A 25,905-nucleotide genomic window follows, 5' to 3' on the forward strand; every position below is an offset into this window, starting at 1 on the left:
GGAACTACCTCCCAGTCTATCTCGGTTTAGACAATGCTGGATCAGTTGAAAGAAAGGACAAGCACGGGCAGGTTGGAATGTCAACAAGGAATTTATTACATAGAAGAAAAAAAAAACAGCTTCAGAACTTTCTATTTCTTTGTGGTGAAAATAGGGAAATTCAAATCAATCAAAATAATCTCAAGCAAAAAATAAAGAATTTAACAGGCATTGAGAGAAAAAACACAGACAAAGAGCAGATGCTCATCACTCTGCCTTACTTAACGATTAAACACGAAACAAAGGTACCCAGCAGATCATTCAGGGGGGAAAGCAATCCGGTCTCGGCTTACCAAGGTAGAAGTTGTCGTGCATCAAATAAAATGCCCGAAAATGTGTGAGCGTGCTTGGTCCGTTGCCGTTGCGGCTTTGGTAATTCCCGCTCGGTTACGCCGGATCCGAGTCGGTAACAGCGACTTGGTTCAGACAAAGCCGGCCAAGGGTGTTGCTTCCCTGGTAGTTAGATGGTGTGAGTACTTAGGTAAATTGTAATAGACAAGTGGAACCTACCTCATGCCATCAAAATATTGGCGACCACGGTCCTTTAAGTGACCCGTCGACTCCGGAGTTATCCGGGGTGACGACCTTCAATTCCAGTGTTCGGTGGGAGACGACCCAACTGCTCCGTCTAGCGGTCGTCCTCGCTACAGAACCCCAGCACCACAACAATATACATGCAGATAGACCCATTCCTTTTGTGTAGTGGGAAGACAAGGGAGTGCGTTGTGATGGGCTATAGTTAGGTTATTAATTCAATTTTCCCTTTTATTTTATTCCCACCTTTTCTTTCCCACGGTGCCTTCTGCCTTGCTTGCTCCGCTCGCCTCACTTACCATAGCGTGATGACCCACGGTACCCTCAACGATCACTCCTGAGCCAAAATCCCGACGTGCACTTTGGGCTGGACAAGCGCTTTTCTAGCTTCCACCGTCTACTCCAAACCAGAAGTGGGCGGTGAGTCTGTACCTATGTACACACACACACACACACACACACACACACACACACACACACACACACACACACACACACACACACACACACACCATGATTTTTAAAGAATTTATTTAACATTTGAAGAACATTTGATCCATTTTTCGCTCGTTTGTTCGAAGAACAGAGAGCTATAGCGATACCACTGGTATGAGTGTCAGCATCAGTGTGAGCATGAAAATGTTTAAGTTTTTGGTGCAAGTTATTTTTTCCTTTCTAATGTTTTTATCTACCACACTATTTTTTATATGCCATATATATATATATATATATATATATATATATATATATATATATATATATATATATATATATATATATATATATATATATATATATATATATATATACATATATATATATATACATATATACAGTATAGATATCTTCTTCTTTCGGCTGCTCCCATTCGGGGTCGCCACAGCGGATCATCCGTGTGATCCGCATAGTGATTTGGCATATGTTTTACGCCGGATGCCCTTCCAGACGCAACCCTGGTCGCCTCTTACGACACAGGGATATAGTACACCAATTTTAACCGGGGTATGCACCGGCCCAGTACACTGGTACTCATTTCGCCGACCTCGGAAGGATGACAGGCTGAGTCAACCCCCTGGTGTATTAATTCAGTGGCCCAACGGGGCTTGAACTCAGGACCTTTTGGATCCCAAGCCGCTGCCCTAACCACTGCACACGTATGTATATATATATATATATATATATATATATATATATATATATATATATATATATATATATATATATATATATATATATATATATATATATATGTTGTTGTTCATCTTTCGGCTGCTCCCGTTAGGGGTCGCCACAGCGGATCATCCGTTATGATCCGCATACTGATTTGGCACAGGTTTTACGCCGGATGCCCTTCCTGACGCAACCCTGGTCGCCTCTTACGACACAGGGATCAGGATTTGGGTTTCGCCATGATTCCGGGCTGCTCTACACCCTGCCCAGTGCAGAGCCCCCGTTCTCAAGCGATCCTCCAACCCAAGCCTCCGAGTAGCCGGATTACAGGCGCACGCCACTACGCCCGGTATATATATATATATATATATATATATATATATATATATATATATATATATATATATATATATATATATATATATATATATGGGCGTATTATGTGTCGTCTGTCTGTCCGTTTGTTCCTCTCCGCACTCTAACTCCCAAAGTTTTCAACTTTCACTTTTCATATTTGGTACATTGGTACAGACTGTGGAGATGGTGTGTCGCCACATACGTTCGTCATCTGTGGTTGCCATGGCAACCAGGATGCTGTTTTCCATCCGTTCCTGTCCGCACTCTAACTCCCAGTTTTCAACTTTCACGTTTCATATTTGGTACATTGGTACAGACTGTGGAGATGGTGTGTCGCCACATACGTTCATCATCTAATGTGGTTGCCATGGCAACCAGGATGCTGTTTTCCATCCGTTCCTGTCCGCACTCTAGCTCCCAAAGTTTTCAACTTTCACTTTTCATATTTGGTACATAGGTACAGACTGTGGAGACGTGACATACGTTCGTCATCTGAAGTGGTTGCCATTGCAACCAGGATGCTGTTTTCCATCCGTTCCTGTCCACACTCTAACTCCCAAAGTTTTCAACTTTCACGGTTCATATTTGGTACATAGGTTCAGACTGTGGAGACGGTGTGTCGTGACATACGTTTGTCATCTAAAGTGGTTGCCATGGCAATCAGGATGCTGTTTTCCATGTCGTAGCACAATTCTGTATATACCTTCTTGTTCGGGCGTATATTGTGCTCACTTGCGCTCTTGTTAATGATTACAATATACAAATACATATATTGCTTTAAAATTATTTGGATCAGACTTCACTGCAATGCTTTATAAAAAAAATATTTATTATATTAGACGAGTCTTTTAAAAACGATAAATGTATAAACAGGCGAGCATTGGGTGGCTTTGACACCAACTCTGGTAATACATACACTAGTATTTGGTGGACTTGCCATTTGTAGATTTCAACACTTTACTTTTTCAGGCATCAAACTAATGGGTTCTGATATTTTCTCTTGTGGGATTTCTGCCCAGGCTTCACGCAAACGGGTTCGCAATTCTGCCCGTGATGTTGGTTTCCTGGACTTTTTACACACAGCTCGATCCAATATGACCCAAAGATGTTCAATGGGATTCATGTCAAGAGACTGACTTGGCCATGGAAGTCGCTTGATCCCATTTCTGTCTTGCCATTCTTTGGTCGTTTTTGCAGTGTGGCATGGAGCAACATCTTCCATGAACCGAGTGTTGTTCTTGACGATCTGTCTAGTGGAGAAGACGGGAGAAGTCCATCCTCAAGGATAGAAATATATATCGAAGAGTTGATGTTGCCAACACACTCCACAAGCTCTGACCGACCAGTGCTCCAGATTGCTCCTCACATAATCACTGAAAAACCACAGTGTTTAACAGTTGGCTGCAATCAGTTCAAAGAAAACTTTTGACCCACATGCATCCACCGTCAGAAAATTGAGCAAATTGGAACTCATCTGAAAAAAAAGACAGTTCGCCAAAACTCCAAGGGTCTGTTGGCCATCTCATCAGCACACTTCTTTCTCCTTCGAATGTTGGCTGGTCTAAGAAGAGGTTTTCTCCTCACTGCTCTCTCATAGTACCCAGTTGATGAAGGCACCGCACGGCAGTTCTTGAGCCAACTTGGACCTCCTCTGCATCATCTGCTGCCTTGCAACGGGGAGTTTTCTCAATGGACCGCTTGACAGTTTGAAGACACCTTTCTGAGGGCCCAGATCGATCAGAACGGGAAGCTATGGATTCCTTGCCTTCGCTGGTGAATTGCACAATCACCCGATTGACGAGAAAGCGGCATGCCAAGGTTCTGAGCTATCTGATGCTGCTAACTCCTTCTCAATGTAAATGTGTACTGTGTAGCACCACCTGCTGGTGGGAGCAGAGGGTATTACAATAAGCTTTTTAACCCGGGCAACACCAAGGTTGAAGAACTCTTCGCAAGAGTAAATTTGTCCTCCTTCACTTCTTCCCCTTCCTTCACCACCCCCCCCCCCAAAAAAAAGCAGAGGGGCCTGTCAAATCCTGTCATCATGTGTGAGACATTTTTAGTGGGAAGGGACATTTGGATAAATGAGGGGGAAAGGAAGGGGTGGGGGAAGAGGTGTCAAATCAGGACGAGAGTGGCAAAGGAGGGGGGGAGAGGTGTTGAAGCACTCCATGTATGGGTAAATTTGTTTTCCTTTCCTTCTCTCTCAAATTTTTTGGCAAACAGGATGATCCGCTCGTCTATTATCAACACAAATCAAATGAAACACAAAGTAGTGTGTGGGATTTCACTGAGGACACTCAAATTTTGAGTACCCCCACCCCTCCCACACCTCCCGTTCCACCATCAACCCCACACCCACCCCCCCTCCACCATCAACCCCACACCCACCCCCTCCACCATCAACCCCACACCCACCCCCACCATCAACCCCACACCCACCCCCTCCACCATCAACCCCACACCCACCCCCTCCACCATCAACCCCACACCCACCCCCTCCACCATCAACCCCACACCCACCCCCTCCACCATCAACCCCACACCCACCCCCTCCACCATCAACCCCACACCCACCCTCCACCATCAACCCCACACCCACCCTCCACCATCAACCCCACACCCACCCTCCACCATCAACCCACACCCACCCCCTCCACCATCAACCCCACACCCACCCCCTCCACCATCAACCCCACACCCACCCCTCCACCATCAACCCCACACCCACCCCTCCACCATCAACCCACCCCCCCTCCACCATCAACCCACAACCCCCCCCCTCCACCATTGTACCGAACCGCCTCACCATTACCCAATTACCAATCTTCCTGATCTAACCACAAACGCCACCGTAGTCACATCATCAACGTCATGATCAGTACCGCAGGAAATGTTCGGACTCCAACGGACGTCGGATCAGATTTGGCGATGTGTTTGTTGGTGATTGTCGTAATTTAAATCGATCACGACAGACACAAAGTCCACGTGATCCGACGACGTCAAGCCGAACGGACGACGTATCGAGCGGCGCGTTTACAAATAAATTTCACAAAAAAACTCGCAAAAACCGAATTGCACCGAATTTCTTGGTGATAGATCGTTGTAGGTGATAAAAAACGGCCGTAAATGTTAAAAGCTGAATTTTTGGGAGGAGGAGGAGGGGGGGGCGTTGAAGGGTGAATGACGTCAGAATCACGTGACGCGGCACTCTCCGGCCTTCCAGGTACTGCTGCCGCGCTTGTGGTGACACTTGCCTGATTCATTGCGTGTTCAGGTTCAACCATGTACGTTTACTTGACGCCGGTGCTCGTCGTCGGCTTTAAATGCGACTGCTGCTTTTGCTTTTGTTTCGTTTGCTTTATTTCTGAGATTCTTCGGTGCTTATTTAATTGTGAAGGAGGGGATGGTTTTATGGCGGCGTGAAAGAGCCGGACCTGGTCCTGGATGTCTGTGGTGTCCTGTTGGGGCTCCCTGTGGATGTGGGGGAATGGGGGATGAAGGTGGTTAACGAGAATTCCAATGAACCCACTCCACCCCCCCACACCCCCCCAATGCAAATACGCCACGACCTGTTGTATCGATAGGTACGGATGAGGTGTGCGTGTGCGTGTGTGTGTGTGTGTGTGTGTGTGTGTGTGTGTGTGTGTGTGTGTGTGTGTGTGTGTGTGTGTGTGTGTGTGTGTGTGTGTCTGTCTCATGCTTTGTGTGTCTATTAATTACGTACTATTGGAATGTACCTTTTGACTCTGCAGACTGCTGAGACCCCTTGAAGAACCCAAAAGACCTCTAATTATTATTATTATTATTATTATTGTTATTTTATTATTCGGGTTCCAAGGCTTCCAGGCTGTGAGAGCTATTGCTTCTGTTCAGACTAACAAACACCCAAGGTCGTGAAGACCAAAGAAAGTTAGGTCCAATGGACCAATGCCCCCCCCCCCTGGTGTATTAATTCAGCGGCCAAACGGGGCTTCAACTCAGGACCCTAGGATCCCAAGCCGCCACCCTATCCACTGAGCCAACACCAGGCTGCCACTTCCTGATGCATCGCAAGCTTGTATCCCCCTTGTGTAATTTTTTTTCTCCTGTCTGGATTTTGTAGAGCGGACAGTCGTGCGAGACCTGTGTGGGTTTTGTGGAGCGGACAGTCGTGCGAGACCTGTGTGGGTTTTGTGGAGCGGACAGTCGTGCGAGACCCGTGTGGATTTTGTGGAGCGGACAGTCGTGCGAGACCTGTGTGGGTTTTGTGGAGCGGACAGTCGTGCGAGACCTGTGTGGATTTTGTGGAGCGGACAGTCGTGCGAGACCTGTGTGGATTTTGTCTAGCGGACAGTCGTGCGAGACCTGTGTGGGTTTTGTGGAGCGGACAGTCGTGCGAGACCTGTGTGGGTTTTGTGGAGCGGACAGTCGTGCGAGACCCGTGTGGATTTTGTTTACCGGACAGTCGTGCGAGACGAGAATTTTCACATGAAACGTTTCGAATGACGACATTCGATTGTTTGTTCAAGTTTCTCATTTCCACGTCATGTGAGAGAGTTTCCTTGATGTTCAGGAATGGTAATTCTCACTTTTTTGTGAAACCAACCAACCAACAAGGAAGCTAAGGTTGTTGCTTGTTGTTTGGCCATGGTTGGGGGAAGTTGGAGTGAGAGCTGGAGTGAGAGCTGGAGTGAGATGTTTTAGATAATTGTACTTGATGTCCATTTTTGGAGCAATAATAAAAAATTCCAATTTTTAAAATGCATCTAGATTCATGAAAGAGTAAGGTGAACGAGGGTAAAAAAAAATCAACATATTCGCACGAGGACAGCAGGGTCACAGTTGGATACAATGAAAGAGGGGAGGGAAGGATACAGTCACTTGCAAGTAAGGGATGGTTATGGATGGGGGATGACATGAGATAGGTCTATACAATCCGTCGGATGCTCTGGAAGGAAGAGTGGGATTGGTTGGTTCAACAATTGGGATAAAGGGAGTAATGGAGTGAAGGTGTGCTCTCAGCTTTAAATTCGGTTTTTGAATCCTGGAGGTTGTTTCTGGAAGAACCAGTGTGGCCTGAGGGAGCTCGCGAGTGTCGGCGAGCCGAGAGAGCTCGACCGGAGAAGAGGCTGTTTCATAAAAAGAAGAAAAAATCCAATGACCTTTAATGGGAAAGAAACAGGCCTTGTGATTCATACACATCCTGGGAGATGGTAATAATAATAATGAGAGATTTAGATTCCACAGAATCCAGGAAAGATAACTGATCTGCTGAAACTATAACCCATTGATGAAAGCAGTATTTGTGCTGTGAACAAAGACCTTTGCATAGTCTGTGAGTAGTTCTGATTTTTCTAGTAATGACTTGTAATGACTGAGGATGCCCATTCTGCAGCTGGCATTGGAGGCAAGCTTTGCTGTGTGGTCAAGCCTCGGCGGGGTCATGGCTGATCGTGAGGCCGAGAAGTTCAATAAGCTAAATTCACATTTTGTGTGAACAACCAGGATAGTAGAGGGGTATGGACTTGATTTTTGCATGAATAGCTAAAACATGAGCACACAATTGATGTATTAACCAATTTTACGAGATTGGAATCTGGGTTCACTTTACGAGCCAAATGGTCAGATTGGATTGGGAAACGGGCCGATCAATTTGCGAACGTTGGTGTGCTTCTGGCACTTTGAGCTATAATTTGCATCCAATGTATAATTTTATAATAAGGCAGCTGCTCACCACTCTATGCTTGCCAATCATCTTGATTTCATTGTTGTGGAAGTAGACTTGCAAAAGGACCATTCACCAAATCTTACCTTTATTGATTTGGAATCGGATTTCTTTTTACTTCGGCATTCGATAAAAACTCTTGCCATCTGATTTCTGTCCATTGTACATCATTGGAGAATTCTTTGCCTCGAGTATACCATGCTCTACAATGCACCAGCCTATCATCACATTACCCTGTAACCGTAATGGTAGCTTGCGGTCTTATCTGGAGGATGAAACAGAGTTGGGGATGGATGCGAGCTTCTGTGCATGCTGGGAAGTGGATACCTGTACGGCGCTGATAGTTCTCTCGAAGTTCATAATAATTACCTCTCCCACTGAAGGTAGACGGAGGTTATGTTTTCACCACCATACTACAATGAGTGGCTATTTTTCTCAACAGGATGTCTCAAAAAGTTATCGACGGATTCGGACGAAACTTGGTGGATAGGTTGGGTGTTTGAAAAGTACGAATTGATTTTATTTTGATGAGGATTCGCATCGGGATACTAGTTTTTTTTATTTATTTTCGCACGACTGTCCACTCCACAAAATCCACACGGGTCTGTGGCCACGACAAATTGATTCGATTTTGCTGAAGATCCGCATCCGAGTTATTTTTTTTTTTAAGTTTTTTTTTAATTATTATTATTTTTTCCAAGTGATTCTTCAACATTGAGATGGGGCAAAAAATGATATACTGTACAGTATATAGTATGATATGACAAACCCTGGTAGATGAGTTGAGTAGGTGACGAGAACAAACCAATTGGATTTTGGTGTGTGACAGTGACGAAATGCCGGATCTGCATCTGGACATATTGGTGGGATACAAAACATAAACTGTTCAGCCTGGCAGAGGTATACACTCTACCGAGTGGCGTTCTAGTTTTCACTGTTTTTCTCTGCAAGTTTATTTACCTGAATTTACAAGAAGACCTAGTTTACTGTACGTTCATTCATTCATTTTTATGTAACACATGAGTGCGGATTTGCATCAGTTCTTGCAGGGGCATGGTGATGTCGCTAACAAACAAAATCATTTCCTTCCTACCAATTTGCTGAATCGTTCATGCTCACAAGTCGAGGCACAGTTGTGTTTGGACTAAAACGACTCCTCTGCTTTAAAAACAAACGTTCTGCATTTTGGCTTATTTTCAGTGTTTGTCTTTTTCTTGCTACACCAATGTTTTAAAAGGTGTTGAATGGTTCTTAAGAGTCAAACAAGAAGCTTAAGTCCTGATATGATGAATATCCAGTGTAAAATGCATGGCTTCTTCATTATCTTGATAACCCCCCCACCCCCCAATCTCCCCTCCCTCACATACTATTGATTTTTTATATTTACTTTTTTGTTGTTGTTACTTTTATTTTTAGGTCATCTCTATCATCTCAGTAGAGATGACCTAATAACCCCAGTCTCGAAGTCAGTCCGTCCGTCCACAATCAAACCGAGTGGAGACTAATAACCGATAGAGGTCGATGAGACATGCACAACGATATAACTTTCAAGGTCGTCCAAGGTCGAGGTCAACGTCACGAGGCTGTCAAAGTTGCGAAAATCGTCGATTTCAAATCGTATCTCCTCCCTCATTTATCAAGAGAGATCAAATGTTATTAGTGATTCAGATACTATGGACTATTATCGAGAACAACACGAGCCATTTTTTTGAAATTTGCTCTCGTTCCGATATTATAGCCCTTCAAACTTCGCTCTGATTCCCCGTATGGGCCGTTCATAAAGTACATACAAAAATAAAAGGATTAACTTAAGAACCGGAACTCTCTGAGACAAATATTACATTTGAAGCTTTTGTCAGATTTAACTAAAACAATGGAACACAAGTTTATATGCACACTTACTTTCATTTATGACATTAACATTGTCTTGAATGTCAATTTGTACTTTTATTTCCATAAATGACGTGCTGTGATATTAAAAGAAAAAGGTAAATTTCACTGCTCGGGACTGCATCGTCATGGCTTACAAACACCGGTTCATAAGGAACTGCTGGCTTTGCAAGCGATTAGCGATGTATGAGGGGGGTGGGTGGTTTAAAGCCCGCGTACGGGCTGCGTACAGGGGTGGGTGGGTGGTACGACGGCTGCATACATACTTTATGAAAGTGGTGTCAGACTACATGAAAGCGTTTCAGAAGATGAAGGTGAGCCTGTCGTCATTGCGAGGGGAAAAAATATCCCCGTTCACAGGAACATTTTCAACGTGATGTTGAATCCGTCAGGTCAGATCAGGTATGGGAGCGCATGTGCCAGAACAGCGCGTCACTGCGTCCACTTTCCGCTGGTACTCCAGGGGCCTCCGTCTGGCCATCCCCCAGGCAGATGCCAGGCCCATCCCCATCTCCTTGAGATGATTGTCAACCTGCTGCAACCATGAGGCATGTGGTCGGCCCACTGGCCTCCTCCACTCATGAGACTCCCTCGCTGAAAGAATCTGGTGAGCAGGATCAGCGTCAGGAAAACGAGCCACATGTCCATACAGCCGCAACTGACGCTCACGGACTATGCAGGTAACAAATCTCATCCGAGTTTCTCTCAGCAACCGCTCGTTGGACACAAAATCCGACCAGCGATAGCCAAGGATTCTCCGAAGAGACCTGGTACCAAAGGAATTAAGTCTCCGTCTCAGATCCTTGGTCAGAGTCCAAGTCTCGCATCCATCGTGCAAGACTGGAAGTACCAAGGACCTGAAGACTCGGACTTTCGTCCTCCCGCACAGGTACCGGCAGCGCCACACCCCATGATCCAGTGAATCCATGACTCCCCAGGCCCGACCCAGACGTCTATTGACCTCTGACTCACAGCCAGCAGAGACATGAATATCACTGCCAAGGTAAGTGAATCTCTCCACGACCTCAACATCCTCACCACAAACAGACACAGACAGGACAGCAGCATCCAAGATGTCACCGAAAGCCTGGATCTTAGTTTTGACCCAAGAAACCCGTAATCCCAGCCCCTCCGACTCCTCATTCAGCACCTCGAGGGCCCCCGAAAGGATGTCTGAAGTCTCAGGCAAAGATGACTGCATCATCTGCAAAATCAAGGTCCGAGATATTGACATTCCCAAACGATGCACCGCAACTTGATCTCTCCGACATCCTCCCTAAAATCCAGTCCATACAAGTGCTGAAAAGTGTGGGGGCAAGTACACATCCCTGACGAATTCCAGTAACAACTGGAAATAAGTCAGAGATGGTACCACCACACTTCACAGCACTCTCAGTACCAGAGTAGAGTTCAGACATCAGATCGATCATTTTTGGTGGCACCCCACGAAGACCAAGAATCCTCCAGAGGACATCCCGATTCACTGAATCGAACGCTTTACAGAGATCAACATAGGCTGCAAGCAGCCCCTGCCGAAACTCTCGTCTGCGTTCGGTGAGGACACGAAGGGCAAGGATACGGTCAATCGTTGACCTCTTTGGTGTAAAGCCTGACTGCTCTTATCGCTGGTGCTCAAGCAGATGGTGGCGAACCCTATCAAGAATTATCCGAGCAAAGACCTTGCCCGGCACTGAGAGCAGCGTCACCCCTCGGTAGTTGTTGCAGTCTTGGCGATCACCCTTCCCTTTCCAGAGAGGGACAACAAGGCCCCTCTTCCAGTCAGTTGGGATGATGCCTGTGTTCCAGGCAGAGCACAAAACTGCATGCAACAACACGAGTGCAGCATTTCCACCAGCCTTGAGAAGTTCCGTATGGATGCCACAGATCCCTGGAGCTTTGCCCCGTTTCAACTGGTTCACCGCAGCCCTTGTTTCCACAAGCGAAGGTGGACCACAGTTGATTCGAGGGTCAGCAAGAGGGATTGTAACACCCTTGACGTCCAACTCGACAGCTGGGAGATCAGCCTGGTACAACTGCTCAAAGTAACCGGCCCAGCGGGCCTTCACTTCAGACTCCTCTGTCAAGAGCCTACCACTCTCTGCTCGAACTGCAGTGCTCTGAGGGATGGGCTTGGATGAACGCAATGCGCGAATTCCCCTGGAAGCGGGACGAGCATCACCTGTCCACAGGTGATGCTCTACCCCCTCACAGATTCCTCGCACATAGGCCTCCTTGTCCACCCTCAGTGCATGTACAGTTTTACGCCTCAGCTCCCTGAACAGCTCAGCTCTGCTATTCAGCCTGGCCCTGCGACTCTGGTCAATGGTATCCAGTGTCCCTTGAGAGACAAAATTCTTCTTTGCCCTGCGGTGAGCTCCAAGACATCCACCGGCAACATCAAGGACGGTGGTCTTGAAGGCGCTCCACAACTCTTCAGGACCCCCCAAAGCACCCAGACCCCCCAAGTGTCCACTCAGCCTGTTCGCAAACTCCTCAGCTACTCTCTCATCCCTGAGCTTGCCAACATCCAGCCTGGGCTGGGATGGTAACATTCTCCAGGATTTAAGGTGCAGCTTTAGAGTTGCTACAACAAGCCTGTGGTCAGTATTGAGGAACTGAGCACTCCGGTAGACCCTGCAGTTCTGGATCATCCTCCAACGACCGTCAATGAGGACATGGTCAATAATCCGTGGACGTCAATAATTGTTCCATATTACTGTATTTCCGTAGTTAATAATTACTGATGCATTTTAGATAAATCTACAGTTCGTTATAATCTTCAAGTATTGTAATGTGATATGAGACGCATATGGGAGTGGGTGGGTGGTCACTCACCTGTATACAGAGGGGGGTGGGTGGTTTTGAAACCCGGAAGTAGAGCGTACGTACTTTATGAACTGCCCCATTCCAGTCTGGCACAGAGTTACTTTCGACCTCTGGCAGAGATGACCGGCACTCCCGCTCAGTGGTATTTTAAAATTTTATTTCCATTTCTGCTTCTTTCCGTATTTTCCCTTTTACTTCTGTTATTGAGAGTTTGCGGCAGCATCCATCATACTCACCCAATGTCCTCTTCCCCTTAACATCATTCTTACCCATGTCCTATAATCCTCCAAGTCTCTCTCTCTCTCAATCTTGGTGCATCCCTACCGCACTCTCACTCTCTTTCCAATGTTCTTTTTTGTTCTGTTACATCCTGATCAATTCTGTATTCTCATTCCTCCACAAGCCCCCAACATCGTAGAAAAAAGTTACTCTTGCAGCTGCGCTATGGCATCCCTATTTCTCTCGTGTGCTGCTGCTTTTCATTATTGAGGTACTCTAAGTCACCGACAGTGTAATATGTGGGCAGGCAACATGTTTGGATATTCATTTACAACGAAAGTTGGTCACAGCAGGATGGGATTTGACCCACATGCCTGTGTTTTCTCCCAGCAACTATTTATAGTGATGAAGGAGTCCCTGCCTTACTACCATCCTAAGTCTCATCTTTATTACTTCCACCACTGAAGGTGAAAGAGGTTATGTTTTCACCCCTTTCCGTCTGTTTGTGCACAGGACATCTCAAACAGTTGTGGACCTATCCGGATGAAATTTTGTGGACAGGTTTAATATTTTGTGTATTGAGTGTATACCCTTCACGTCTCTATCAGATGCTCTCATTGCTTACTATTTCATTACCGTGTACATGAAGCACAAAGCAGTGTTAAGCAATCGGTTCACTCTGTCTGTCAGTCTCTGATCGAGGAACGACTTGATTTCAATTGACTTTATATTTTCAACACTGTGGAACACGAACCTGCAGTTGAGCATTACTTTGGCTCTGAATTTGGCAAATTGTACAGAATATTGGCCCGATCGTGCATGCTCACAGAGGAGCGAAATAATTTTGTAGTCTGTCTGGCAGTCAAACGAAATTGAAAATCATTACAAAAAGGAAACTTACTGTTTTTAGGGACATCCTAAAGGACACAAACAACAGGCATGAAGAATTAATGTAATGTGTTAAATAAGGTGGTATAAAAGATGATGTATCAATGGTGGGAAATTTATGAAAAGTTTTATTTTGTTTTTTTCTGCAGCTTATAAAACCTGCATTTCATTTTGATTCAATTATATACTTGTATACTGGAGAGCACAAATCACCTTATTGGCACTTCCAAAAACCTCCAGTTTAGCAGTACTTGGACAAATTATTAAGCCATTTTATCCCATCTCGACCAATCAAATTAGCTGCTCGTGCTCTCAGGGATGCGGAATATCATGATTCAGACAAAACCATAGCTCGTAGGACATATTCATTGTGCTCAGAAATGCAAAGCAAGAGTTGAAAAGACCTTTCCCCTATCCTTCTTAAGACTGCAAGGGGTAAGGTGTTCCATGAACTCTCAAGTTCTGAAACATTTATTCTTCATTCACTCATAACCTGGTCTACATAGCCCTGGGGTGAATCAAATCACTCGATGCGAAAACCTGTCATGACAGCTCTATCCTTTCTTTGATGTGGCAACCAAAACTACACTATTTTAGATGAGGCCTCACCAAATTCCTATACAGTGTGTCAACACTATCTCTTTAATTTTATAATTTACCCCCTTGGGAATACAACCGAAAACCTTTTTACACCTATCTGCCCCCTTCACCCCAATATCGCTTACCACCCTCAGGTCCTTTTCCTGTTTCATACGCTCCATGCCTCATGTATTATGTAATCCCTATTTTTATTATCATTACCAATCCCCAGTGCACTGTTCCTAACAATATAAACATAATCTGGCTATCTCTCACCCTTGCTACAAGAGTATCTAAGCTTTCCTGAATGTGATGGCTGCCTTCTTTACTGTCTTCCTTCCCTCCAAGTTTGGTGTCAATCTGCAAATTTGGAAAGTTTACCCTTCATGACACTGTCCAAAATATTGATGTAGATTACATGATTATAGATAACAAGTCTGAAGACGACGATGGTTCACGAGCGGTATTTGACGATGTAGATTGTTTCAGAAGTCAAGGATGAGACAATGTGATAATGTTTGACAAAGTTATAAAAATGATCAACATGATGTGGTACGAGTGACAGGTTATAAGCTGCAAAATGTCGAAAACCCGGTTTCGTTCAACAACTTTAAAAATTTGACCTTTGCATAACCTTTAAAGGTACCAATACAATGTTGTGGACATTAAAATAAGAAAACAGGATACCTACTAGCTTAATGGAGTTAGTTCGTCGAAGAAGGTCGAAAACCCGGTTTGATTCCCACAACTTTGAAAATTTGACCTTTGTGAACTTTAAAGGTCAAAGGTCAAGGATTATGACTTTTGGTGCAAAACTTCTTCTGGAACATTCCAGGAACAATATGACGTCATATAGGCTATATGGCATTTCGCACTCCTCGGTTTATCCATACTTTGATGAAATCAGTGTAAAAACAAACTTGAAGGGGGCACCACGGGCAAGTCGTTCGAGATAGAGCAAAATGGTCTCAAGACTTTAGGTGGGGAATGACGTCAAGATGTTGCATAAAAAATATTGGCATCATAGCTCTCAAAGTTTGGAAGGTCGTATGATTTTTATGTCAAAATTCGCAATTTTCTAAGTTTGTGACCTTGTGACCTTGACCTTGGGACGAAAATGAAAAATCGAGCTCGGTGAGGCTATGCAGGTGCCATTGGGCTAACCAAATACCGAAACGCCTAGGAGAAGATGCAAATTGAAATCGGCTACCCCCGAAAAACACAATTCGCAATTTTCTAAGTTTGTGACCTTGTGGCCTTGACCTTGGGACAAAAATGAAAAATCGAGCTCTGTGGGGCTATGCAGGTGCCATTGGGCTAACCAAATACCGAAACCCCTGCCAGATTCGACAAACCCCCTCGGAGAAGATGCAAATTGAAATCGGCTACCCCCCAAAAACACAATTTGCAATTTTCTATGTTTGTGACCTTGTGGCCTTGACCTTTGGACAAAAATGAAAAATCGAGCTCCGTGGGGCTATGCAGGTGCCATTGGGCTAACCAAATACCAAAACCACTGTGAGATTCGACAAACCCCCTTGGAGAAGATGCAAATTGAAATCGGCTACCCCCTAAAAACACGTTTTTTTTGGATGTGGTGCGCCCATTTTCAGGAAAACACAACTAGATCATGATGTAAACCTCCCACCAGAATTTTATCAGGATCGGATCAAAACACACGGAGCTATGCTCGGGACAGACATACAGACATACAGACATACAGACATACAGACATACAGACATACAGACATACAGACATACAGACATACAGACATACAGACATACAGACATACAGACATACAGACATACAGACATACAGACATACAACGAATATAGTGGTCACTTATTTTTTTCGTGAAAATATTTTTTCGTGAACCAATAGACACAGCATTCACCCCTGAGATATCCCACTCATTCCATTCCCCATCCTTCTATCTCAGAACCAGTTCTCATTTGAGTTAGCTACACAACCTGCCATTCCACAAGCCTTACCATTTTACTAACTGTTACAGATCAATAATATATTTGAGCCGTAGATACCATTTAATTGGAAGTGTTGTTGAAGTAGATACTGCCAGACCCCACTCTTTGCGGATTCACTATTATTTTAACAGTTCAGGACTGGTGTCTGGAATCGACCTGGGAAATTGGAAATCAACAAGCATCACAGCATTATATGAAAAGGTGCCAAAACAGATCCCCTGAACTACAGCCCAATTAGCTTACTGTACTTCCAATCATCATCAAGGTAATGGAATCCCATCATCGCAGTTGACATAAAATCATTCCTTTTCTCCAACAATCTCATTTCAGATCATCAACTCTGATTCAAACCAAGTCACTCTACATTGGACATGCTGCTTCTACTGTCTTAACAATGGTGGAGGTGCTGAATTACCAGACATGAGATCAAGGCCGTCTCTCTGGACATATCTCAAGCTTTTGATGCAGTCTGGTATCCTGCCTTGCTCTCCAAACTGTCTGCATATAGAATCCAAGGCCAACTCCACTCTTGGATTACTGACCTCCTCCCTTCTCATAGTCATTGTGTGGCTCTCAACGCAACTATTTCATCTCCTCTCCCTGTCAAGGCTGGAGTACCCCAAGGCAATGTTCTCGGTCCCATGTTATTCCTAATCTTCATGAATGATCTCACTGACTCTCTGTAAACTCCTCTATCTCTTTGCTGATGACTCTACTCTCTGCCATGACATCTCTCATCCTTCTGACAGACAGGCAGTGGCCCCTTCCCTTTCCTCAGACCTTGACAAAATCGCAAACTGGTCAAACACTAATTTGCTTATGTATCCATATTGTCCACACTTTGCATTCTCCCTTACCCCGAATCGTTACCCGCATCCCTTGTTTGTCCGTCTCTGACTACTTTCTCCCTCCACCTTGATGTTGTTGTGTTCCCTTTCTCCTGCTGTTCCCTTTGTTATGTTGTGTCCTGATTTGTTCTGTGTAATCACTCTTTTACGAGCCGAGACCATGTAAAAAATAATTAAATATATACATTAAAAATAAATAGTAATACTAATAAAAAAATATGTATTTTTATTAAACAATGCCCCGACATTCACGGTTTAATTTTTTTTCTTTTCAGGAATGTATTCCCTGCAGATAGCGGGGTCCGACAGTACTGTGGTAATAGGTAACTGAAATGATAAGTGGATGCTGTGTCCAGCCAGCCTTGGACCCACTCGTGCAGTGTTGGGCTGGACAGGTGAAAGGAATGTCAGGGTTGCTGATAAGGAAAAGTAGCTTGGGTAATGTCTAAGTGGCTTGACAAATTACTTTGAACAAAGCTGTGCTTAGGCGAAAATGCCCAAATTGTATTCCCACATGAAAGAGAAATTGACTGGAGGAAATAATGATTATGGGATATGCTGAACCGGACCCATACAAACTCCTCAGCAGAGACAAGGGAATGCAGGCACCGCAACGCCAGGCCTCCATGTGACCTTATGTGAGACATAAGATATCGGGCAGAGTGCCTTGCAATTTCAGGAGGAGGACATGATGTAACCTGTGTGAGACTGAACAGTTGCGTGTGTTGCACGTCCAAAAGCAGATTTCATTTAAAAACTGGGCTCAACCAGCAAAGGGTATTGAGAGTGCTGCATGAGAACAGAGACTGGTTCCGCACTTCAACGCCCTGACTGAAGATCCAACTGCAACGCTGCGGATGTTGGTTGGTCTTATCTGTTGGCCGGTTGGCATTGGATGAATCTACTGCCTTACTGGTGTCTTGGAGGCACCATCCAAGCAGGTATCTCCTCTCTGGGCACATTGAGGCGGCAAAGAGTCTGTTCTGGGCACACGCCATCCCTCCCTCCTCACTTCAGCAGCCGATCGGTGTTGTGGTCATTAATGGCCAGCAGCGGACTCAGATTCATCTGCTTGCTTCGGTGATGCCAAGCTCACCCACTGGGGACTTGCAACGTGATTGGCCGGTCAGACTTCAACCTGTGCACACTGCAGTTTCAATGAGGCAAGGCTGCTTCAAATGTATCCACAACCAGTCTTTCCATCCATTTATATCCTGCTGTAGTTTTATTCGAGTCATTTTATTACTAATTACCTCTGCCACCAAAGGTGAAGGAGGTTATGTTTTCACCCCCTTTCTATCTGTTTGTTTGTGTACAGGATATCTCAAAAAGTTGTGGGCAGATCCGGACGAAACTTGGTGGACATGTTTGGTGTGTGACAAGGAAGAATTGATTCGATTTTGTTGCAGGTCCCGATCTGGATCTGATTATTTTTAAAGTGATTCTTCACCATTGACAGATGGGCCTAAACTAATATATAGCACGATATCTCAAAAAGTTGATTCAGATGAAACATGGTGGACAGGTTGGGCGTGTGACAAGGACGAATTGATTCGATTTTGGTGAAGATCCGAATCTGGATCTGGATACGAGAATTATTTAATTTTAAAAGTGATTCTTCACCAATGTGAGACAGACAGACAGACAGACAGACAGACAGACAGACAGACAGACAGACACACAAAAACGATAGAGTACTGTTTCGCATGATATTTAAAAAATGTAATGGGCCCGATATGTTCTCATTGATCAAGCATTACCTGGCGGAGATATGCACTCTACCAAGTGCCCTTTGAGTTTGCAATGTGATGTTATTCGACACTCAAAAGTGATACATTTATTGACGTGTACTTTACATCTTGCCTTTGAATAACATAAAAATTAAGAAAAAACACTTTGTTGAAAAGTTAGTCATCAGTAGTACTTTGTATTATTTTATTTATTATATCTCAGTTGAGTGATTTCAAATGTTAAAAAAATTGTGTGTGCTGCTTCCTTGCTTGATACTCAGCATTTAAAAACAATAGAGTATGGACAAGCATCCATTGCACATTCTTGATGCGCCTGCATTGAAGTGGGAACTTGTAGTTAGCATTTATGAGTCAAAAGCAAGCAGTCATATTGGATGATGGTGTGGCTGCTTGGCTGAACCAAACTTTATCAGGTGGGTGGAGGCTGCCCTAGACAGGTGGAGGTGTTGGAGGTCTTCCGTAACTGTGTGATTGGACCTTGAGGGATAGGCCTGCAGCTATAAAATCCATGAACCACATTGAGTTAGGAAGACCTCACCAGACAGACAGAGAGCTGGTGATGAGAGGGAAAGAGAAACAAAGAGAGAAATTAATTTTTTTTTGTTGCTGTGAGGATATCGACGGAGGGAGGAAGCGGATCAAGGAGAAGGTCGTTGGTGAAAATTAATCGGGATGACATCACATCGAGTCGTGTCTGGGAGAGATCTCCCTTCAATATGGGGACACACTCAGACTCAGCGGAACCTTGGCCGAAGTTTAGCCTGATATGGCTGTCTGGAGCATCCTTTATTAGGCTTGCACTGTTTATGTAAGGCTTCTGAGCTCATGTTGGTGACTCACCACAACAGGCAAGAGGGATTTATTGTGGCTAGGCTGATGTCACAAATTCAAATGGGTATGCTTGCTCTGAGACACAAAACAAAGCATCGTTTTGCAGAATTTGTAATGTGTACTTTTGCTCCTGCTTTGTCCTCTGTTTCACAATTGCCTTCATTTGAAATTGTTCCAAATCCCTCCACTGATCACTGAACTGTAAAGTTGATAAATCTGTGTTTACCTAATGTGTCTGCTGCCTTGGTTTCAGAATTTGCAGATTGTGCTGGTGCATTTTACTGAACTTGTAGCTTTTGTGTATTTGCTCATTTGAGATAATCTGGGTAATTTGGTTAAAGTATGCAAATTGTAAATGAAATTTTTATGATGAAGTCACCGGAGGCATGATGTTTTTGAGTTGTCCGTCCGTCTGTGTCCGTGATGTTTTTTTGTTCCCGCAATAACTTAACAACGGCTGAAGTTATCCAAGTGAAATTTGGCACAAGTATGTATAATGATGTAAAGACTAACTGATTACACTATGGGGACACGAGGTCAAAGGTCAGAAGTCCCGTCAGGTAAATATTTTGCAACCATGCTTACTTGTGAACCAGCGATAGGATTTTAACCATATTTCGTACAAGTATATATTATGATGCAAAGATGAACTGATTAGATTTTGTGTCAAAAGTCAAAGGTCGGAGGTGATGTCAGGTTAAAAATGTGATACTTGAGAACAGCTGAAGGGAGTTAAATCAAACTTGGTAAAAGTATGTATAACTAGAAGCGCACTCGTTGGAGTGCATACCTCCGCCACGTAATGCCTGATCCACGAGAACATTTTGGGCCCAATACATTTTTGAAATATCATGCTATATTTCGTTTTTGGCCCAATCTCTCAATGGTGAAGAATCACTTTGAAAACTAGAACGGGCACTCATAGAGCGCATACCTTCGCCGCCACTACTTTTTTTGTTCTTGGTATGAGTGTGGGGAACTGGTTTCATATGAATGGTCTTATGACACAAACCACATATCTATAATGTCATGACCCCCCCCCGACTTTCGGGGGCTACGGACTAAACAACAATCAACTCACGTCGTTTTGGCGAGTCTTCACTCGCAAGCTCGGTGAATACGTTTCAAAAATTGACCGTGTTATCGTAAAAAGACGATTTTGACCTTTTCGTGACTGTGACCTTTGACCCGAATGATCCCAAAATCTAATCGAATGCTTCCTGGCTAATAACCAATCATCCCACCAAATTTCATGCAATTCGGTGTAATACATTTTGAGTTATACAAATCACAAGATTACAATTAAATAAATAAATAAATAAACTAGAACGGGCACTCATAGAGCGCATACCTTCGCCACCACTACTTCTTTTGTTCTTGGTATGAGTGTGGGGAACTGGTTTCATATAAATGGTCTTATGACACAAACCACATACCTATAATGTCATGACCCCCCCCGACTTTCGGGGGCTACGGACTAAACAACAATCAACTCACGTCGTTTTGGCGAGTCTTCACTCACAAGCTCGGTGAATATGTTTCAAAAATTGACCGTGTTATCGTAAAAAGACGATTTTGACCTTTTCGTGACCTTGACCTTGACCTTTGACCCGAACGATCCCAAAATCTAATCGAATGCTTCCTGGCTAATAACCAATCATCCCACCAAATTTCATGCAATTCGGTGTAATACTTTTTGAGTTATACGAATCACAAGATTACAAATAAATAAATAAACTAGAACGGGCACTCATAGAGCGCATACCTTCGCCGCCACTACTTCTTTTGTTCTTGGTATGAGTGTGGGGAACTGGTTTCATATGAATGGTCTTATGACACAAACCACATATCTATAATGTCATGACCCCCCCCCCGACTTTCGGGGGCTACGGACGAAACAACAATCAACTCATGTCGTTTTGGCGAGTCTTCACTCGCAAGCTCGGTGAATACAATGTTTCAACAAGAGAAGGTAATCTCGTTTGATGCTGGTTTCATGCAAATCAAATAAGAATTGACTGAGTTATGCCGAAAACCGCATATTTTTCAAGGGCGTGACCCCCCCCCGACATTTTACCCCAACCGGTGACATGTGTTATGACGTCATTGTGTCACAAGATTGGGCATTAAATTCTGAACATTTTGGTGCTGGGTTCATGTAAAGCGGACAAGAATTGACCGCGTTATGACAAAAACCGCATATTTTTCAAGGTCGTGACCCCCCTGACCTTTGACCCCGAACCGGTAACAAGAGTATGGGCGTCATTGTGTCATATTGCATATCACAAGATGAGGCGTTGAATTCTGAACATTTTGGCGTTCGTTGCATGCAAATTGAATAAAAATTGACCGTGTTATCGTAAAAAGACGATTTTGACCTTTTCGTGACCTTGACCTTGACCTTTGACCCGAACGATCCCAAAATCTAATCGAATGCTTACTGGCTAATAACCAATCATCCCACCAAATTTCATGCTATTCGGTTTAATACTTGTTGAGTTATACGAATCACAAGATTACAAATAAATAAATAAATAAATAAATAAATACACGCCGACCAAAACATAACCTTTCGCTGAATGCGAAGATAATGAAATAACTCTTGTATCCAGATCCGGATTCAGGTGTTCACCAAAAATCGAATCAATTCATTATGGTCACGCATCCAACCTGTCCACAAAGTTTCATCCAAATCTTTCCACAACTTTTTGAGATATCGTGCTAAAAAATTAGTTTAGCCCTATCTCTCGGTGAAGAATCACAAAAAATATTTTCGGATCCGGATTTGGATCTTCACCAAAATTGAAAAAAATCCTCTTTGTCACACACCCAACCTGCCCACCAAATTTCATCCGGATCCGTCCACAACTTTTTGAGATATCCTGCACACAATCACACAGACAGAGAGGGGTGAAAACATAACCTTCTTCACCTTCAGTGGCAGAGGTAATGATTTAAAGATGAACCAATTTGTTTTTTGGTTCAAGAGGTCAAACGGCAGAGGTTATGTTGGGTAAAATCCTGTCACCATGTTCACTTGTGAACCAGTGATGGCATTTTCACCAAAGTTGCTATAAGTACTGTAAATATTATGATGCAAAGATGAACTGATTATTTTTGAACTGAAGGATGAACATCAAGAGGTCAAAGGTCAGATGTCATGTGAGATAAAACAACGTTGCTATTGAGGTCGGGGTTTGAACTTAACTCAGTACATCTACCATGATACAAATGTACAGATTATATATTGAGGTTTTAGGTCAAATTTAGAGTCAACAAAAACTTGATGAGGGTGGAGGCATATCGCTTGACGTTGCGACATCAAATTATGTCGAGCTTTTTTTTTTTTCTTCTCGGGCTGGCAGGATAGCCTGGAGGTGTGTGCATTCACCTCTGAGTTGTTTCTCCTGGGTTCGAATGTCAACCAATATGTAAACTGTCATCCGGTGTTTTACATGCAGGGCGAGGCATCGATGTGTGTGCCGACCTTCGGATTGACATTAAACTGGGGGTCCTGTCTGCCAGCATTAGTTGTTGGACGTTAAAGATCACACAGTGGACGGGCTATCGCTATCACCTTGGCCAAATTCTGAATTCCTGCTTTGACCTTTCTGGTTAAACATCAGGCTGGGCCAGCCAATTCATAAAATATTTGGGCCAAATACTTGCCTGGGCAGGGACCTTGAGTTTCTGCATGCTTCTGTTTGAAGATTCTGTTTTCCATTATTTTCAGCTTTGTTGTCCTATTTTTGTCTATGTAACAATGTAATCTTTCCATCCAGCGATCGGATAAATCCAGGCATTTTGACCATGCACCACACTGTTAATCATGTAACTGGTAGCCCTAATAATGATCTCAAACTATCAATGTCAGAATTCAACATCATTCAAATGGCGCTCACGCATGTCCCTGATCGTGGCCACATGAAAATCAAACGATCCTGCTGAATTAATGATCTGGTGACGTCGGGTTTTGACCCAATCATGATGTTTGGATGCTGGTTATAGTGGGTTTGTATCCACATGAGATCAGTTGTGACATTTCTTTTCCTCTAAGCATCTTGACGTATTTATTACAATACATTAAATCCGGTGTTTTACATGTGTGTAAAACAGAAAGGGGTGAAAACATCTCTCGGTTTTTTTTCTTCTTCATGTAACTGGTATGTTTTCTCTCTGTCTGTCTCTGTCTGTCTGTGTCTCTGTTTGTCTCCTAGCAAATGATAGACATCTGAGAAATTGTTTTTCTTGCCTTTCTTTTTTAAAATAATTTTTGTTTTCTGGATTTTATTTTATTATATATTTATACAGCAAGTGACTTTTTAGGTCATCTCTACCGAGATGACCTAATAAAGCCGGACCAAGTGTCCGTCCGTACGTCCGTCAACAATTTTTCTTTCCGATCTTGATGAAACTTAGCATGTGGGTAGAGGTCGATGAGTGTTGCACAACAATATAACTTTTGTCCGGGTTCAAGGTCAGGGTCAAGGTCACGAGGTCAGGTAAGTTATAAAAATCGCCATTTTCAAAACCTATCTAGTCTGCCATTCTACAAGATATTCGGAAACTGTTTGTTGATTATGATAGTAAAAAATATTATCTTGTATCTAACCAGACAGATTTTTGAATTTCCTTCCCATTTGATCGTCACGTGATCTGGAAGATGGCCAAAAACGCCGATGCGATTTGCAAAGAAGGAAGGAGAAATGAAATATAAATATAAAACACATTTTTAGCCTTTTATATTTATACATTTTCCGCCGTAGGTGAAAAAGTTTCAAAACCCGAAATGTAAACGTCGGTATTTATTTTCAAAATATAATTTTGTGCGCGCGCGCCAAAATGCCGAGTCACCTTCAACCAAACTGTGCAGTTCGAGCTGCACAGTAGAACTGCGCAGTAGTCTTCGGTCATAACTGAACATTGAGAACTTGTGGTATGAAAGAGATTACCGTCACCCCCACACGGGGGTAATTTTTAATTTGTTTCTTATTAGTTCAGTAAAATGTACAAATTGGAGAAACGGAGCTGGATTTTGTGTAAATGCCATTGTTAAATATTCATTAAGAAACATGTGAAATGGTTTGGTGAAACATTTTGGATTGAGATTGACCTTGGTCAGGGAGCTTAGACCTTCCCTTCCCTTTGTAAACAGGACACGAGACTTCTGCCAATTGCTAGATTGCCAGTTTATAGAGTCAAATCAGTCTTTCATAGAATCAATGTTTTCAACATTTAAAATATAAAAAAATTCCTGATAAACTGTCTCTTTTTGTCTGTCTGTCTCTCTTTTTGTCTGTCTGTCTCTCTTTTTGTCTGTCTGTCTCTCTTTTTGTCTGTCTGTCTCTCTTTTTGTCTGTCTGTCTCTCTTTTTGTCTGTCTGTCTCTCTTTTTGTCTGTCTGTCTCTCTTTTTTGTCTGTCTGTCTGTCTCTCTTTTTTGTCTGTCTGTCTGTCTCTCTTTTTTGTCTGTCTGTCTGTCTCTCTTTTTTGTCTGTCTGTCTGTCTCTCTTTTTGTCTGTCTGTCTCTCTTTTTGTCTGTCTGTCTCTCTTTTTGTCTGTCTGTCTCTCTTTTTGTCTGTCTGTCTCTCTTTTTGTCTGTCTGTCTCTCTTTTTGTCTGTCTGTCTCTCTTTTTGTCTGTCTGTCTCTCTTTTTGTCTGTCTGGCTCTCTTTTTGTCTGTCTGGCTCTCTTTTTGTCTGTCTGGCTCTCTTTTTGTCTGTCTGGCTCTCTTTTTGTCTGTCTGGCTCTCTTTTTGTCTGTCTGGCTCTCTTTTTGTCTGTCTGGCTCTCTTTTTGTCTGTCTGGCTCTCTTTTTGTCTGGCTGGCTCTCTTTTGTCTGTCTGTCTGGCTCTCTTTTTGTCTGTCTGTCTGGCTCTCTTTTTGTCTGTCTGTCTGGCTCTCTTTTTGTCTGTCTGTCTGGCTCTCTTTTTGTCTGTCTGTCTGGCTCTCTTTTTGTCTGTCTGTCTGGCTCTCTTTTTGTCTGTCTGTCTGACTCCCATTTTGTCTGTCTGTCTGGCTCTCTTTTTGTCTGTCTGTCTGGCTCTCTTTTTGTCTGTCTGTCTGGCTCTCTTTTTGTCTGTCTGTCTGGCTCTCTTTTTGTCTGTCTGTCTGGCTCTCTTTTTGTCTGTCTGTCTGGCTCTCTTTTTGTCTGTCTGTCTGGCTCTCTTTTTGTCTGTCTGTCTGGCTCTCTTTTTGTCTGTCTGTCTGGCTCTCTTTTTGTCTGTCTGTCTGGCTCTCTTTTTGTCTGTCTGTCTGGCTCTCTTTTTGTCTGTCTGTCTGGCTCT

General features: G+C 43.6%; 2 protein-coding genes across 7 annotated transcripts in view; one reads left to right on the forward strand and one right to left on the reverse strand.

The window, feature by feature from the left end:
- LOC147028043 (tomoregulin-1-like) overlaps positions 1–5,111 on the reverse strand; it is a 181,207-nt gene extending 176,096 nt beyond the window's left edge. Inside the window, exons 1-2 of the mRNA XM_085878009.1 lie at positions 4,986–5,111; positions 873–1,005 (exon numbers count right to left, since the gene is read on the reverse strand). The gene's annotated coding sequence lies outside the window, so the exon portion shown is untranslated. The remainder of the gene's footprint in view (positions 1–872; positions 1,006–4,985) is intronic.
- A 101-nt stretch (positions 5,112–5,212) lies between these two features.
- The window catches only part of LOC147028044 (V-type proton ATPase 116 kDa subunit a 1-like), a 107,956-nt gene continuing 87,263 nt past the window's right edge, over positions 5,213–25,905 (forward strand). For 4 of the 6 annotated variants that reach the window (XM_085877992.1, XM_085877996.1, XM_085877995.1 and 1 more), the window contains exon 1: positions 5,297–5,387. The gene's annotated coding sequence lies outside the window, so the exon portion shown is untranslated. Of the gene's footprint in view, positions 5,388–7,462; positions 7,600–25,905 lie in introns of those variants that run through there. The other 2 variants (XM_085877993.1, XM_085877994.1) reach the window with 2 other exon arrangements.

Source organism: Eptatretus burgeri, chromosome 4 (assembly GCF_056783735.1).
Source record: "Eptatretus burgeri isolate ZD-2024b chromosome 4, Ebu_testis_v1, whole genome shotgun sequence".
Taxonomy (NCBI): Eukaryota; Metazoa; Chordata; class Myxini; order Myxiniformes; family Myxinidae; genus Eptatretus; species Eptatretus burgeri.